We start from the raw sequence: 17,042 nt of genomic DNA on the forward strand, positions 1-17,042 counted from the left end.
TCTGAAACCTACCAGCTGTTGTAAGGTTCTCCCGGCGTCCCGGGTTTCTCGGCACCAGCTGTAGCCCGGCACCAGCTGTAGCCCGCGCAGTCTTCTCGCCGAGAAGAAGACACGTGGACACTAGGTTCCTTCTGCAGCAACTGTTTATTTGTCTCTATCCATAGAAAAAAAGGGTCGAACCCAAAATCCGCACTGCTTATATACACCACAGTGCAGGGTATCTGCCCACAGCGTGGCGTGTCTGCTCATGATTGGCTGTTCGCTCATTACCGTACGTAATGCCCCAGAATGGGCCGTGACATGACGTCTTTTCACTCTATGCACATGCCCAAACAGTTCTCTACGCACATGCGCAAACAGTTGTTTACTCGACAGCGGAAGTAGGCGCCATCTTGCCATGGCGAATGCCTGTCCCGGCTCCCCACAGGTTCAGTCTCCTTAGGATTCACATGGTGGAAGGGAAGAAGTGACTTCTGTAAGCTGTCATCTGACCTCCATATACACATGCATCACATTTATTCATACACACACACACACAATAGATGTAGTTAAAATGTTTTAAAATTATTTCAGTGTCATGACCATCAGCCAGAAAGTGGTCTGGGATAATCCTTTGTCTTAGACACAAATTTATTGGCCAATTGATGGAATAAATTTAACTTATTCATAGCAATTAACATGAACCCTATAAAGTGGGAAGTTAATTGAGAATAATTAAATTTAGCAAAAGTGATCAAGTTGAGACGGAAATGCAGATACCTCACTAAAATAGTTCACACCTCTGAGATAACCCTGAGGCATTTCCACTTCCTCTCTTCTTCATGGGCTCTGTCTTCTATGACAGATGCCATGATGACCCTGATGGCATGGGGTTGAACTATTTAGTCCTCACAACCAACCACCTGGTAAGGAAGGAATGAGACAAAGGCTTACGAAAGTTCCTCATGAGAAGGGGTGGATCTGCAGATCGGTTGGAAGGGGTCTGTGCTGAAAACACTTGGTTTTCCAATCCATGACCCTACATGTCTTTTATCTTATTACTTAAATTTTCTTCCTGTTATTCTTTGTAACATTTTATAGTTGCCGATGTAAACATCCAGCACTTCTTTTGTTAAACAATTAGAAACATTTTATTCCCTTTGTATCTTATTGCAAGAGGTTTGGGTGTATCTTATTGTGTACAGAATCACTCGGTGGGGCTGTTGGTGGAAGATCAGTTAGTTACTTTTGTGCATCTTTTCTGCCTCCTGCTACCATGTTTGCAAATGCTTCCTAGTTCCAGCCGCTCTCTGAGGGGCTCCTTGGGGGACTTGGTTGCCGAGGCTCCCACCATCTCCCAACTGAGGGAGTCTCTCTTCTTGTGGATTTGTCTGTCTTCCTTTTGTTTTCTCCCTTTGCTGGTTTTGTCTTTTGCCTTGTTTCAATGTTGGAACCAGCCTGTGTGTTTTGTCCCTGATCTTAGTGCTAAAATGCTCTTTCAAGGTTGTAAGTATGATGGCAGCCATGACTGTTTTGTAGATGCCTCTCTCCTCCTAGCTTTTTGGTATCTCGTCACTAACCTTAGCTGTTGGCTTTGCCTGATGTCTTTCTCAATCTATGGAGATTTAATCTAATTGTGGAGATTTCAATTTTTTCTCTTTAATACTATGTTGATTTTCCTATGTTAAACCAACCTTGAATTCCTGGGATAACATTCTCTTGCTAAGGTTGTATTGTTTGAATATATTATGTTCACTGTGCCAGCCTTTGTTGAGGATTTGATGTCTAGACTCAGAAGAGACAACACTCTGTAATTTACCTATGATGACTTTGTCTTGCTTAGTCTCAAAATGAGATTGGCTGTATGGATTAACTTAGTAAGCATAGCCTGGTGTGGTGGTGCATTCCCACAATACAAGTACTCAGGAGGTAGGAGTTCAAGACCAGCCTGAGCTATGTAGTAAGTTTGAAGGCAGCCTCCTATGTAGTGAGACAATATCCCAAAAGAGAAAAAGAAAAAAGGAAAGGAATTTCTTCCTCATATATTTTGTGACGCTATGTTTTTCTTAAATGTGGGACAAAGCTCACCAGTGAAGTTTTCAAGATGAGTGTTTTCTTTGTAGAAGAATTTAGTTGCTAATCAGAATGTTTTATTATATATGTTGCGTGTGTCTATTCTGGTTTCCGGTTTCTTTTTGAGTCATTTTGATCATCTTCTTCTTCTAACACTTGAATTCTTGAAATTATCTGAAGTATTGACACAAAGAGTTCAGAGATTATTTTATTATCCTTTCAAATAGGTAAAATTTCCCACAATGGCCAAATTATGTGTATGCATGGTGCAGGGGTGGGAGTGGGGACATGCACATGAGTGCAGTCACTTATGGGGGCCAGAAGAGGGTACTAGATCACTGGGAGCTGGAGTTACAGAGTATTGGGAACTTCATGATGGCTTTTGGAAATGAACCAGGATTCATTCTATGGGCTGATGAGTCATCTCTTCAGATTCCTCTGTCCTTCTGGATTTTGGTAATTCGTGTGTTTTATCTTTTACTCATGGCTAGTTTAGCTAAAGGTTTCCATTTGAACTTTTCAAAGAATGAAGTTTTAAAAGACATACTTTATTTTAATTATGTCTATTCCTCTGTGTGTGTGTTGTTGGGGTATGTGCTTATGAATATAGGTGACTGTGGAGGCCAGAGGTGTTGGATCCCTGGAACTGGAATCACAGGCAACTGTGGATTTCCTAATATGGGTGCAGGGAACCTAAATCATGTTTTCTGCAAGAGCAACAGGCACTTTTAACTACTGAACTTATCTATCTTCCAGCCCCTAGAATCAACTTTTGACTATATTTTCCTTATTCCTATGCTTTCTATTTATATTTTCCTGTAATCTATATTATTTGCTCTTTTGTGTGCATGCATGCTTGCTTTTCTTCTTTCATTTGTCTAGTTTCTGAAGGTCAAAATTTACATTACTGATACAAACACATGAACAGTCTTGGTAAGACTTTGTATCCACAATCAGATCTTATCTCGGACACAGATAGACATTTTCCTCTCAGGACACCTTTAGCTGCACTCCATAAGCAGTGGCACTCCATAAGCAGCGGCGGGTTTTCACTCCTAGCAAGCAGAAGATATTTGCCTAACTACCATGTGGTTTCATTAACCAGTTTGTTATTTACAGGGATCTTTTAATTTCTAACATTTATTCCTTTCCAAAATTCCCTTCCATTGTTGAATTCTGACTTATTTCGAATGTGTTTGGAGAACACAGTTTATATTATTTCAATCTGTTTGTATTCATTGAGATTTGTTTTATGGCTTGATCTACTGTGTACCTTGGAAAGCAGTCTATATATGCTCAAAAAGAGTGTGAAGTCTGCCTTCATTGGATGGAATGTTCAGAAGATGTTGGTTACATCAGTTGATTGGTAATGCTTTTTAAACCTTACTTCTAAGCACTTTGGAGAAGTAGTATAGATGATCATTATTGCTATAGTTCTTTGTATTATTAAACATCTGTGGGCTGGAGAGATGGCTCAGTGGGTAAGAGCACTGACTGCTCTTCCGAAGGTCCTGAGTTCAGATTCCAGCAACCACATGGTGACTCACAACCACCCATAATGAGATCGGATGCCTTCTTCTGGTGCATCTGAAGACAGCTACAGTGTATTACACAGGAGCAAGCGGGACCGGAGAGAGTGAGGCGGGAGCTCACGGCCATCTGTACAGCTACAGTGTACTCATACACATAAAAATAAATTAATAATAATAATAAAATCTGCTTTCACAATATGAATATAGCCAGCTCTTCTGCTTACTGTCTGCTTTTGCCTGTCTGTTTCCACCCTTTGTTTTTGAGCCTTCTCACATGTGTCATGGCTAGGGAGCGTGTAGGTGACTTGCACTTTGTGGTCGAGTCTGCCATACTCCTTCTGCCTGAGGTGATGAGACCCGTCGGTTGTAATGTCAGTTATATTTGCCATTCTGGACTTTTTATGTATATCTGTCTCTTTTCTTCTGTCCCTTTACTTCCTTATTTTGTAACAAATATTTCTTCGTAGCATTTTGACTCCTACAGATTTCTTAGTTATTTCCTTTTTTTGCTTCATTAAGGTTATAATGCATGTGGTAATTTGCCCCTGGGGACTTCTAACCAGTATAATTCAGTATGCACTAAATTCTGGAAAAAAAGCAAACTCCTTGCCCTTGCCTAGCTACATTTGCCCCCTCTCTTATTTGTGCTAATGTATGTATATAGTAACGTGGAATAAACATAACTATAGGTGGGTAATATTATTTTTATACAATTTTATGTCTTTTGCAAAAGTGCAGGGACTAGAACAGAAATGGGGGAGAGTGAGAGAGACTGTGATATTAGCTCACATATTTATCATTTATGGCAGTTTTCATTTCTTCCTGTGGACTCCGATTACCATCTGCTTTCAATCCCTTTCTGCCCAGAGGACTTTTTATAAAGTCTTGTAAGACAAAGTCTTCGAGCCGTCACTGCTGTTGGCCCTTTTATCCACTGACTTATATTTTAATCTGGGACCATCTTTATTTAGCTTTTGTTTGAAGGATATTTTTGATTACTGTGGAATTCTTCTCTTGGCAGGTTTAGTGTTTTCTCACCCAGTCCTTTTTAATATGCCCTTTTGGTTTCCATTATGTTATATGGAAAAGCAGGGGTGAAGTTAGTGTCCTTTCTAAATGTACAGAATTGTTTCTCTTTTGTGGCTGTGCGTGCACTGGTGTGTGCGCAGGAGCGGGCACATGCGCATGCGTATGCACGTGGCAGCCAGGGGTCAACCTTGCCTGTCTTTCTCAGCCAACTTTCACCATAACTTTTGAGGCGCGGTTTCTCACTATCTGGAGCTCCTCCACTCAGCTAGGCAGACTGCACCATAAGCCACAGGGTCTGCCTGTGTTGGTCTTGCCCTGGAGCTGGGATTCCAAGTACAAACTGCCATGTGTCTGGCTTATATTACACGAGTACTAGGGATTTAAGCACAGGTCCTCGTGTCTATTTGGCAGAGATTTTACTGACTCAGCCATCTCCCCACAATCCCATTTTTCATTCTGATTCTTGCTTTTCTTTTTTAAGGATATCATTCTCAGGGTCAGTCCTGGGTCTGTATTTTAGTAGTCAATGACTGTCTGAGTTATATTGTGACACTTTGAGCAAGTAAGGCTTTCATCCACTGCTGACATCTACCAATAGGCAAGAGAACAGACTTAAAAATCAGAGGACTTTTAAGTCTACTCCAGCATTTCCTCTCTGCTGAGCCCTTCTGGTTTTGCCTACACATGTGTGCCGCCTGGGAAGCGAGCCAGAACTGTGTATTTTGGTTTGTGCCATCATCTGGTCTCCTCTGCCTGTACATGCAACCCCAACCAGAAATATGCTTACCGTAATCATGACCAGAATCTCAGACTAGTAGAGTTGTTTACCTTCACGCTCAGCCGCTGCCAAACGCAGCTTTTTCATGTGTACTATCACACATGTGTGCCTCTGATCGAGACCCAAGGAAGTCCCCTGGCTTCAGCCGTACATACCATGCCCTTCCTCACAGTGTGCCACACTTCAGCAGAACGTTTGCTCCCGCCGAGCTGGGATGATGTGCTTCGGGATGGTGTGCTCTGTAGCGCATTGCCTTTTGGCTGTCCTTATCCAGCATTCAATAGTGTTGTTTGCACATTCACTTACGTGACAAGGGAGTCCTTGAAGTTTCATGCTCACACCCTCCCCAGCGCTAAGACTACAGGCATGTCCACCGCATCGAGTTATTCCATCATTTCAAATTCTGGCTATCGTTAAGCCCGGATCCTGAACCTTAGCATATGTTTTTGGTTTTCTGCCATCCTGTGTAGCTGACATATTGGTTTCCAAGTACTCTTTTATATTTAGAACTCAGGATAACACATTTTACCTTGCTTAGTCTAGCTTTAGAATTAAGGACATCCTCAAGAGTGAGCGATCCTGGAGGCGACACAGAGGAAGGAAGTTGGGGTCAGAGGGAAAGACATTAGCCAAGGCTAGACAATGAGTCAGTGAGTCAGCCTGAACCTGACCCTGGGTCTTCTGCTTCTCAGGTGATGGCTTGGGTACACCACTCATCTGATTACCCACCTCATCCCTATCAGTAGATCCCCAGAGCTCCCTGCCCCTAGAGGATGCAGGTGCCATCATACAGGGATGAGAAGTTGCTTAGAAAGGGAATTTAAAGCTTGGTTTATGGCAGTTGTATACATTCTTTTGTTCTAATTATAGCAGGATTAATCTGGCTTTAATAGATAACTATTAATAATTCATATAATTATCTTTAATAATAAATTTCTGTTTAAAAATGACCATTTGTATTGCTTTTTTCAGGGACTTCCCTTCAGTTCTGGAGTTTGGTTAAAGCTTACAGCAGATTATTAAAGCTTCCATAAACGGAGATTTAATCGGGCAATTTTTTTTAAAGAAATAAGGATCAGTTTCCCATGAAAGAAGATGTCAAAGAATTAATAACGTTTCCAATAACTAGATATGTGTGCATCAGAGTTACAAGAAGAATAAAAAACCTTCTATAGAGCTGGGAAAACCCTTCTACCTTAGTAAAATGCGCTTTCAGATCCTCTAGGGTCAGATCTCTTGGTTCTGCTGTGGCTTTCCCTTGTTCTTATGTCCTGAATACCAGCAATCTCTACTTCCTGGCTGTGGATAGGATGCGCCAGGACATACACAACAGAGGGTGTGATGGAGTCTTTCTCCCTCTGGCCTGTACTCTACGGCCAAGGGGGTTGAAGATATGACCGTATCTTCCGCTGGCTCGCTGGCTTGGCTGGCTCCATGGCTTTTGGTTGGTTTGGACAGAAGAAGGTACTAGCAAGAAAAGGGGAGATTTGTCAGATTTGACTCTGATTTAGCGGTGACCATGCTCTTCTAGGTAACACCCAACACTGTTGATGGTTTTCAGTGGAGGCTGCAGACTTCACAGTGTCCTGGACAGGACAGTTTTCCCGTGTCTCCACAGGCTCAGAAATGGGATCTGTTTGCCTTCTTGCTAGTTCTTGGTGTGTGTCGTGCCGCTGGTGCAGGGTTACTAGCCTCTGATGTTCTTACTCACTACTGACCTTGCTGTGCAAGTATGCTCTAAGTCAGTGACTCTCAACCTGTGGGTCGTGACCTTTCTGGAGTCAAACAAGGGTTCACAGGGGTTGCCTAAGACAATCTGGATATCAGCTATTTACATTATCATTCATAACTAGCAAAATTACAGTTATGAAATAATAACAAAAAATAACTTATGGTTGGGGGCTGCCACAACATGAGAAACTATTTTGAAGGTTCACAGCATTAGGAAAGTTGAGAACCCCTAATCTAGATGAATGCTCATGTCTTTGATTCCTTTAGAGTGCTGGAACTGTATGCAGTTCTGAAATTGAGAGCTAGTTTTGCTTAGGAGTAAAGCACCATGATGGTTCATATTGTCAATTTGACCAGATCTAGAATCACTTAAGAGACAAGGCTCTGGAGGGACTATGTAGATGCAGCTAAATGAAGCTGAAAGATCCATCTTAACTGTGGGCATCACCATCCCAGCACCTTGTGTCCTGAAAAATAAAGGCTGAGTACCAGCAATCTTTACTTCCTGGCTGTGGAGAGGATGCACCAGGGCTTCCAGCTGCTGTCAGTTTGCCGGCCTCCCACCCCAGGACTGACCATCCTCTGGAACCACAAGCCAGATGAAACCCTTTCTTGTCTTAAGTTGTTTTGGTGGGTATTTTGTTACAGCAAAGGGAAAAGTAGCTAATACGAGGGCCAAATAATGAATTCTGAGACCTCGTAGGTGGGTCTGGCTTGGTTATTACTTTGCTATTTGACCTTTCTACCCTCTGAGTTTAAGAACTTCACCTGTATAAAATACTTGCACAAAATCAGAGGCCTTTGTACATCTTTTTTCCTATGTGCCTTGAAAGGAATTTTGAAAAAATCTCCATAATGACATGCTTTTAAAAATGTATTGTTGTTTTAAATTGTTATAAAGGATACAGCATGCTACAGCTGATAATTATTAACATTTCTTCAAATATAACCAATGCAATTTCAATATCCAATGTAATTTTTGGATGCAACCCATTAAGCCAACCAGGTTCCTTTACTCTTTGGGACCTTGTTTGCAGTGGCCGTCAACAGCATCTTCCTTGGTAGCAAGGAAGTCTATTTCTGTATGGATTGCCCTAAGGGACCTTGGAGACAATGTTCTGGTACATATTATATCTCTCATCTCATTGCTGCCCCCAGTGCTCCAGACTGGTAGATGGGGTACCCAGGGCACAGTGGCCAGGAGTCACATTGGCTAGGTCATCATGTCCATTCACCCTAAGCTGCAGAATGCCACATGACTAAGGCCCTGCATAAAGCCAAGTTCAAATTCCCCCATTACCAAAAGATCCATATCTCAAAGAAGTGGGGCTTCTCTAATACAGATAAATTTAAAGATGTGATAGCTGAGAAGTGGCTCATCCCTGATAGCTGGGGTCAAATATATCCCAGCCATGCTTGCCTGGAAGCACTGCACCCTAGGGCTACTAACAGGGCTGCCCTTACACCCTGTCAAACCATATTTAGTAATAAATCTCACATCCAGTCTGAGGAAAAGCAAATAAAAACATACAGCTCTTTTTTCATGGCACCTCCTAGACAGTTGGCTGAGTCAGGATGAAACTCAACCCCTCCTTCCCAGCTGCCGGTCAAAAGCTCATAGAGGTGGATGATGAATGCAAGGTCCGTGTGTTTTATGAGAAGCACATGGGCATAGAAATAGCTGCTGATGCTCTCGGTAGAGTGAAGGGTTGGGTGGTCCAGATCAGTGGTGGGAGTGACAAACCAGGTTTCCCCATGAAGCAAGATGTCTTGACCCATGGCAGAGTGTGCTCGCTGTTGAGTAAGGGTCATTTTTATAGACCAAGGTAACTGGACACAGAAAGCATGGGTCTGTCTGGGAATGCATTGTGGATGCCAATCTGAGCATGTGTTATTATAAAACAAGGAAAGAATGATATTCCTGGGACTGCCATTGTGAGGACATCAGTATGCCTCATTGGTTGGGACCCCTAAGAGCTGGCAAGATCCTAAAACTTTCCAATTTCTCTAAAAAAATGATGTCCACCAATATGCTTTCAGAAAGCCTTTAAACGGAAGAAGAGAAGCCCCGGACCAAAGCACCCGAGAGTCCGTGTCTTGTTATTTCATGTGTCCTGGAACACAAAGTCAGACAAACTGCTCTGACGAAACAATGTGCTAATAAAAATAAGGAGACTGTCGAATATGAGAAACTTACGGCCAGGAGTATGAAAGCAGCCAACAAACCCAGCAGGGTCATCTTGATATCACAGCTAAATGAATACTGTCTTTGTAAATGGAAATGGAAAAGTTGTATGTTTTCTGGGTCTATAAGGCTTTCATATATATGAAATATCTATATGTCTATGTATATAATATATATTAAGAATATAGATATTCTTAATTGAGTCATTAATGTAATCAGTTTGGGGACATTGTGAATTAAAATTTGAATTATTGTTAAGCAGGAAAAGTCAGATGGAAGGAAATATACATCTCAACGAGAAGGAAGTATATGGGGTCTCCATTAAAAGAATCTTTGCTCCCCAAGATAAATGGAACCAGATATCTCCCTGCCCCAAATTCAGGTGTTTCCTCTCCCTCCACAGTAAGAATTGGAATAGAGGACTGGGGAGATGGCTCCGTGAAAAAGAAGCTTGCCGCACAAGCATAAGGACCTGAGTTTGAATCCTCACGTCTTATGTACAAACCTAGGCATAGCAGTATGCACCTGTAATCCCAGCATTTGGAGGGAGGTGGTGGGTGGTAAGAGGCTCCCTAGAGCTTGCTGACCAGACAGGCTAGCCACTCAGTGAGCTTCAGGTTCAAAGGGAGACTGCCTCAAAAAAAAAATATGACGGAGACAAATCAAGGAACGCGTTGAATATCAATCTGTGAGTTTTATGTGCACCTGCATATATGTGCATACATGCCCATACATGTGTCCTCACCCTTCCTCAGTGAATACACATGAAAATAATTGTAGAGGATAATTGAGAAGGATGATGAAGGTAAGAAGATAAACCAGGTCTGCTCCTTGCCCTGGGAGCCATGGGTAGTTCAGTTTTGGAAACTCTAGACACGAATGGATTCTCTTCAATTCCCCGCACTGGCCTTGTTAACTGTATCCCAGAGAATAAGGATGGCCATGGCATGAAGGCCCTGAGCCCCATGGTTCCCTCTCTCAGCGGCCCCAGTGAAGGCACCCATGCATTAGGTGGTTTCTCAGAGACCCATGGGCTGTGTCTTGGGCAGTTCCCATCTCTGAATCATCCTGCCTCATTTTCACAGTCTGAAAAATGGAGATGCATACAGCTCTGCCTTGGGCTTCCTGCTCCTCTTGTGTATGCATGTGTGCACTGGCCAAAGGCCAATCTCAAGGGTATTTTTTCTCACTGGCCTGGAACTTGCCAAGTACCCTAGGCTGGCTGCTCAGCTAGACCCAGGGACCCCAGGTTCACCCTCTCAGACCTGAGATAGCAAGTATATGCCTCCAGGCCAAGTTTTGTTTTATTTTGGTTTGGTTTTTTAGACCTGGATGCTAGGGACTGAACTTGGTCCCCCTGCTTACAAGGCAAGCACTTTATCAGCCAAACCATCTCCCTAGCCCATCGTGGGGATTCTTTGAGGGCTGACTGAGATAACAACTAGAAATATCTCTCCCAACTGATGCACTCTGGGAAGGAAGCCAAGATCCCCCTTGCCTCCAGTCACCACAAGCAGCCTGTTTTCCTCTCTCGGCGGCCCCAGTGAAGGCAATACTGTCACTGAGACTGTCTTGGCATCCCTGTGACAGAAAGCATAGTGCCCGTTGGCTCACTTTCATGTGTTTAGTTTTTGTTTGGTTTAAGATTTCCCAACAACTGAGGCTTTTTTTCTTTTATTTAAAATGCAAAGTTTACAGCAGTCAGTATTTACCAACAGGTCCTGACCTTTCCTTCTTCAGGAGGGTGACTGTTTCTGGTGGCTCTGGCCAGAGAAGCAACAGCCATGGATTTGGACACTCGGAGAGTCGTTTGGCAGGCTTCCTAGGGTTCCCCCATTGCTCAGAGAGAGGATTATAATCAGCTTGTGTGCAGAGTGTGTGAGCCCAGAAAATGACAGTTACTACTTTCCAGGAACAGAAAGAAAATAGATACTCACTCGTGCCCTCCTGGAAGGCTGGGGTTGCCTGGGGGCCAGCTCTGAATCAGGGAATCCAACATTCGAGTTTTCTACAGGAGAAACAAAAAACGAGACACTGATATGTTAAGCAATCTGTCGGACTCCTTGTAGCTGCTGCCTGCTCTGATGTCGTGTCTACACTAACTTCATTGCTCAGGTACTGACATGGTGGCTGGTCCTGACTGCCACCTCACCTCCAGAATGGGATCTCACAGACAGAGTTCTGCACTCTCAAATTAGTTTCCTGCAAGTGCAGAGGGAGGCCCATTTCCTTTCTCTAAAGAGCCCACTTATGCACATGGTTGCTCCTATGGCCCCCTTATTCATTGCCTTTCAGAGCTCAACTATAATTTGTGGTCCCCTGGGGTACTTTACCTAACTGACTTTTTACTTGAATTTTATTTTGGTCTGAGGCGGGCATGAAAACTTGCTGTGCTAGTATGAGGATCTTAGTTCAATCCCGACACTATCTATATAAGATGGATGTGGGACACATGCTCAGGGACATGGGACAGGTAGATCCCTAGGGCTTGTGAGCCAGCCAGACTAGCCTAACCAGGAATCCAGTGAGAGACCCTGCTTCAAAATACAAGGTAGATGGTTCTTAAGGAGGAATGACCCTTGAGCTTCTCCTCTGATTTTCAAATGTACATGTACGTACAAATGCATTCACATACATGAACATGCATGTATATGTGTACATACAGGAACACACATGCACATGCATGTGTTCTGTTCTTTAGTTAAGAAAAATAGGACTGGAGAGATGGCTCAGTGGTTAAGAGCACTGACTGCTCTTCCGAAGGTCCTGAGTTCAAATTCCAGCAACCACATGGTGGCTCATGACCATCTGTAATGAGATCTGACGCCCTCTTCTGGAGTGTCTGAAGACAGTTACAGTGTACTTTTAAGTAATTAATTAATTAAAAATAATAACTCATGGGTTGTGTGTATTCACAGTCCAATTTCTTCTCTTTCTCTGTTTCCATTTCTTGAGTCATTTAACCACAGCATCCTTGCAGTTGGACTTGGGCTCACCTATGTGACTTGCTTTGCCCAATAGAAGGTTAGCGAAGGTGGATCTAGGCAAAAGTTTGCTGAGTACACAATGGGCTCATCTGCCTCTGCCATTGTCTGGGGGAGACATGTGGTTCAGAACCAATTACCCCAGGACGTCCCAGGCAACATAGGTCAGTTAACTCTAAACGTGACCAAGATTAGCCCAGACCAGAACCTTACAACCAACCTGCAGAACGATGAATGAAGGTGTTTCTTATCTGAAGAAACTTAAGGAATACTTATTACACTGCAATGCTAGATAATAGACTCTGAGCACAAAAGAACAGTGTGTAGACTAGACTACTAGACTAGACTAGACTAGACTAGACTAGAAAATAGAATAGCTTGCTTTCTGGAGCAGAATGCTGGGAACACTGAGCCCACTGAGCCCACATGTTATACTTCCCAAGGGCTCTGGAAATGGTGATAATTGGAAAAAAGAGTCTGTGTGTGTGTGTGTGTGTGTGTGTGTGTGTGTGTGTGTCTGTCTGTCTGTCTGTCTGTCTGTCTGTCTTGATTTTCATGTCAGGTGCTAAATTACGTTGACTATGTATAAGACATGTCAATCTAGGCTGGGCAGTGGTGGTGCACACCTTTAATCCCAGCACTTGGGAGGCAAAGGCAGATAGATTTCTGCCAGCCTGGTCTACAGAATGAGTTTCAGGACAGCCAAGACTACATAGAGAAATCTTGTATTGAAAAGCCAAACAAACAAACAAACAAACAAAAGACACGTCAATCTATCATTCAGTAGCATGCTTTTTTTAATTAGATATTTTCTCTATTTACATTTCAAATGTTATCCCCTTTCCTGGTTTTCCCTCCCAAAATCCCCATCCTCTTCCCCCTCTTCCTGCTCACCAACCCACCTACTCCCACTTCCTGGCCCTGGCATTCCCCTACACTGGGGCATAGAGCCTTCATAGGACCAAGGGCCTCTCCTTCCATTGATGATCGACTTGGCCATCCTCTGCTACATATGCATCTGGAGCCATGAGTCCAACCATGTGTACTCTTTGGTTGGTGGTTTAGTCCCTGGGAGCTCTGAGGGTACTAGTTAGTTCATATTGTTGTTCCTCCTAGGGGACTGCAAACTCCTTCAGCTCCTTGGGTCCTTTCCCTAGCTCCTTCATTAGGAACCCTGTGTTCAGTCCAATTGTTGGCTGCGAGCATCTACTTCTGTTTTAGTCGGGTACTGTCAGAGCCTCTCAGGAGACAGCTATATCAGGCTCCTGTCAGCCAGCACTTGTTGGCATCCACCAAAGTGTCTGGGTTTGGTGACTGTATATGAGAGGGAACCCCAGGTGGGGCAGTCTCTAGATAGTCATTCCTTCAGTCTCTTCTCCATGCTTTGTCTCTGTAACTCCTTTCATGGGTATTTTGTTCCCCCTTCTAAGAAGGACTGAAGTATCCACACTTTGGTCTTCCTTCTTCTTGAGTTTCATGTGGTTTGTAAATTATATCTTGGGTATTCTAAGCTTCTGGGCTAATATCCACTTATCAGTGAGTGCATATCATGTGTGTTGTTTTGTGATTGGGTTACCTCACTCAGGATGATATTTTCTAGTTCCATCCATTTGCCTAAGATTTTCATGAATTCATTGTTTTTAATAGCTGAGTAGTACTCCATTGTGTAAATGAACCACAATTTCTGTATCCATTCTTCTGTTGAGGGACATCTGGGTTCTTTCCAGCTTCTGGCTATTATAAATAAGGCATTAGCATGCTTTAAAAAAAAAACAAAAAACTAAAAAACACCTTTTTATTGATTCTTTGTGAGTTTCACATCATGCATCCTGATCTAGTTCATCTCCCTGTCATCTCATATCTGCCCTTTCACTTTTACAACCTCCCTGCCCCTGAATAAAAACCACACAAAAATCTCATGGTGGAAGCTGTAGTATGTCACACTGTGTCCCACAGCATATCCCTCTGTCCACACATCTTCACTTGCAAGTGTTTATCACAGTGAGTCATTGATCTGGTTCCAGATCATTGGCTTCTGTGATAGCATCAATATGGGATCACCACCAAGACTCCTATTGGTTATCCTGTCGTTGCCCTATGTCATGGAGATCCTGCAGCTTCAGATCAGCAGGACCAGTCCTTTCATACTTCCTAACCATTTGCAGATGATATAGATTTTGGGGTGGGGCCAATTCAGAGGCTGAGTGGTAGCTGAGCTGGTCAGTGCTCCTGCTCTCCCTTATCTGCACCACCAGGGTGAGCTCTCAGTACTGCTCCAGCTAGGCCACCCAAGGCAGCATCTGCAGGAGGCAGAGTCAGCTCTCCTGTCCTCATGCCCTTCAGGCCAGCTCATCTGCACCCATGCCTGCAGAGCCAGCTATATAGTGCTGCCCAGTCAAGGCATATGGGCCACTCTCCCAAAAGCTGCAGTCTGTGAGGAACTGGGCCAGCTCTCCCACTCTTACACTCACCCATGCCTTCACCATCAGGGCCATCTCAGCTGTGCTGCCCAGACGAGGTGCAAAGCCCACTCTTCCAAGTGCTGCAACTGGTGAAGGAGGGTCAGTTCACCCACTCTCATGACCCTGGGGCCTGCTCTCCTGACTGCTTGGAAAGGGGTGAGGAAGTGGAGGGCACACCGCCCGGCCCCCAGACCGCCTTACTGCAGAGGAGTGGCTGGGCCGGCTCTCCCTGGACCACACCCTCAGGGCTGGCTCACCTGGGCCCCTGTCACCAGGACTAGCTCTATTGGGCTGCTCAGGCAAGGTTCAGGGCCCACTCTCCCAAGACTATCTCTTCTGCTTTCGTGACCCTGTGGGCGGCTTCTCCAATTGCCACAGGTGGTGAGGGGTGAGGAGGAGGAGGGCATTACCTCCACCTATACCACCTCACAGCAGAGGGGTGAGGGCAGCTTTTCCAGGCTCTTGTCCTCAGGGTGGCTCATCTGTGTCGTCACCCCTGGGGTCAGCTCTGCTGTGTTTTCCAGACGAGGTGCAAGTCCCATTTGCTCTCCTGAGTGCTGCAGCTGGTGAGGGGTGGAGCCAGCTTTCCAGAGTGCAGTCGGTGAGGGACAGGACCAGTTCTGCCCAGCCCCTAGATATCCACATGGATGATGCCCAGTCCCCATGTTCTATAGTGGTAATATGAGCCACAGACATTGACACTGAGCCCTGCTGCTGTGTAGCCATGGACTCAGTCATGGCCTTCAGGGGGATGAGGGGCAGCTTGGGCTGGGAATCTCACCATGGCCCCAGATGGGCCACTCACAACTGGTTACTCCTCTCCACTCTTGAGTCTCCAGTTCCATCTCTCATCACAATGCTCAAGCTGCGCCACTTCTCTTTCTCTCCCATCTGCCCACCGCATACTCACACACTCTCCCGCTGCAGACTGACCAAGTGGCTGGCGGGCTCCTGGGTGACATCTTCTATCCACACTGTGTGGCATAGCAGCAAGAAGGTGTGGTGTCTAAACCCCACCTGTGTCCTGCGCTGGAGGGCAGGCCGATCTGTGGTCCTCAGGAGCTACCTTGCCTGGGTTGGATTGGATTGGATTTTTATGTGTCCTAGGCATAAAGCAGCTTTGCCCACCAAGCCAGGCCTCAAGCTGAGATGAAGGAAGAATCATCATCTGCCCTGCCCCTGGCTTGTGTATGAATACCACCACCAAGGCGTCTCTGCCCATTGGCCAGGAGGGACAGGAAGGAGTCTCAAAAGCGACATTCAAATACTTCTTCCGTGAGTTAAAGGATCTGCTTCTTAGAGATTCATTCAGCATGGATAAGATTGAATGTACAAGGGCAGGCTGTAGAGTGGGGCATCTGGGTCCAAGCCCGGATCTAGTTATGGGCTGTGTGTCCTTGAGCAAGGTAGTTAAGCTCCTAGTCCTGTGACCCTCACTTGTAAGATAGGAAAGCAATAAATAGCACCCATCTCATAAAGCTCTGACAAAGAGCAATAGAATTTTTTTTAAATCTTAAAGAACTTAAACTGAGAAATAAAATATACATTTTTAGTATACAACACAACATGTATTTATTATGAAATGAATGCCAAGCCAAACTAATTAGCATACATCTATGTGTCCTGGGCATACCTCACTGCTTTATTCTTCCTGGAGAGAACACTTAAAATATACTCTCTTAGTGATTTTTAAGTGCACGTACATTGATGTTAATGATATTTCCTGGGTGGTACAGCCTAGATCTTGACCTGCTTTCCGACTGAAATCTCTGTTCTTTTATCATCAGCTCTGTTAACATCATCCTCAGCCTATGATAACAACTCTATACCCTTCCATGAGCTGCCCCCATCAGATTCTATATAACAGGTGAGATCATAGGACATTGGTCTTTCTACACCGGGCTCATTTCCCTTACCACAGTGCCCTCCAGGGTTGTCTACGTTAGCACAGATGGACGGGGTGTCCTTTTCTTAACTCTATTCCATTATGTATGTACACCATGTTTTCTTTATCCATTCAGCCCTCGGTAGACACTTAGATCAGACACATATCTTGGCCGTTCTGAATACTATTGCAATCAACATGGAAATGCAGATGTCTCTGACATTTTGATCTTACTTCCTTAGGCTCGTAACAGAATTGCTGGATCACACGGTCTATTTTTAATTACCTGGGGAATCTCCATACTGATTTTACAATGGCTACATATTTGCATTCCTATTAGCAGATTCTAGAGTTCCTTCTTTACCACTTCTGTCAGCACTTGTTATTTTCTGCATTTTGGGCAG

The 17,042-nt window shown here is 44.2% G+C and overlaps 1 non-coding gene and 1 pseudogene across 1 annotated transcript; both read left to right on the plus strand.

Annotated features, from left to right (window-relative positions):
- Positions 1-8,105: 8,105 nt before the first annotated feature.
- Positions 8,106-8,238, plus strand: LOC116097266. Its single transcript, XR_004121312.1, has one exon. It is a non-coding gene; the product is annotated as a small nucleolar RNA SNORA70 (small nucleolar RNA).
- A 459-nt stretch (positions 8,239-8,697) lies between these two features.
- Positions 8,698-15,034, plus strand: LOC116095255 (annotated as a pseudogene).
- The last annotated feature ends 2,008 nt before the right edge of the window (positions 15,035-17,042 follow it).

The sequence above is a fragment of the Mastomys coucha genome, unplaced genomic scaffold (assembly GCF_008632895.1).
Source record: "Mastomys coucha isolate ucsf_1 unplaced genomic scaffold, UCSF_Mcou_1 pScaffold18, whole genome shotgun sequence".
NCBI lineage: Eukaryota > Metazoa > Chordata > Mammalia > Rodentia > Muridae > Mastomys > Mastomys coucha.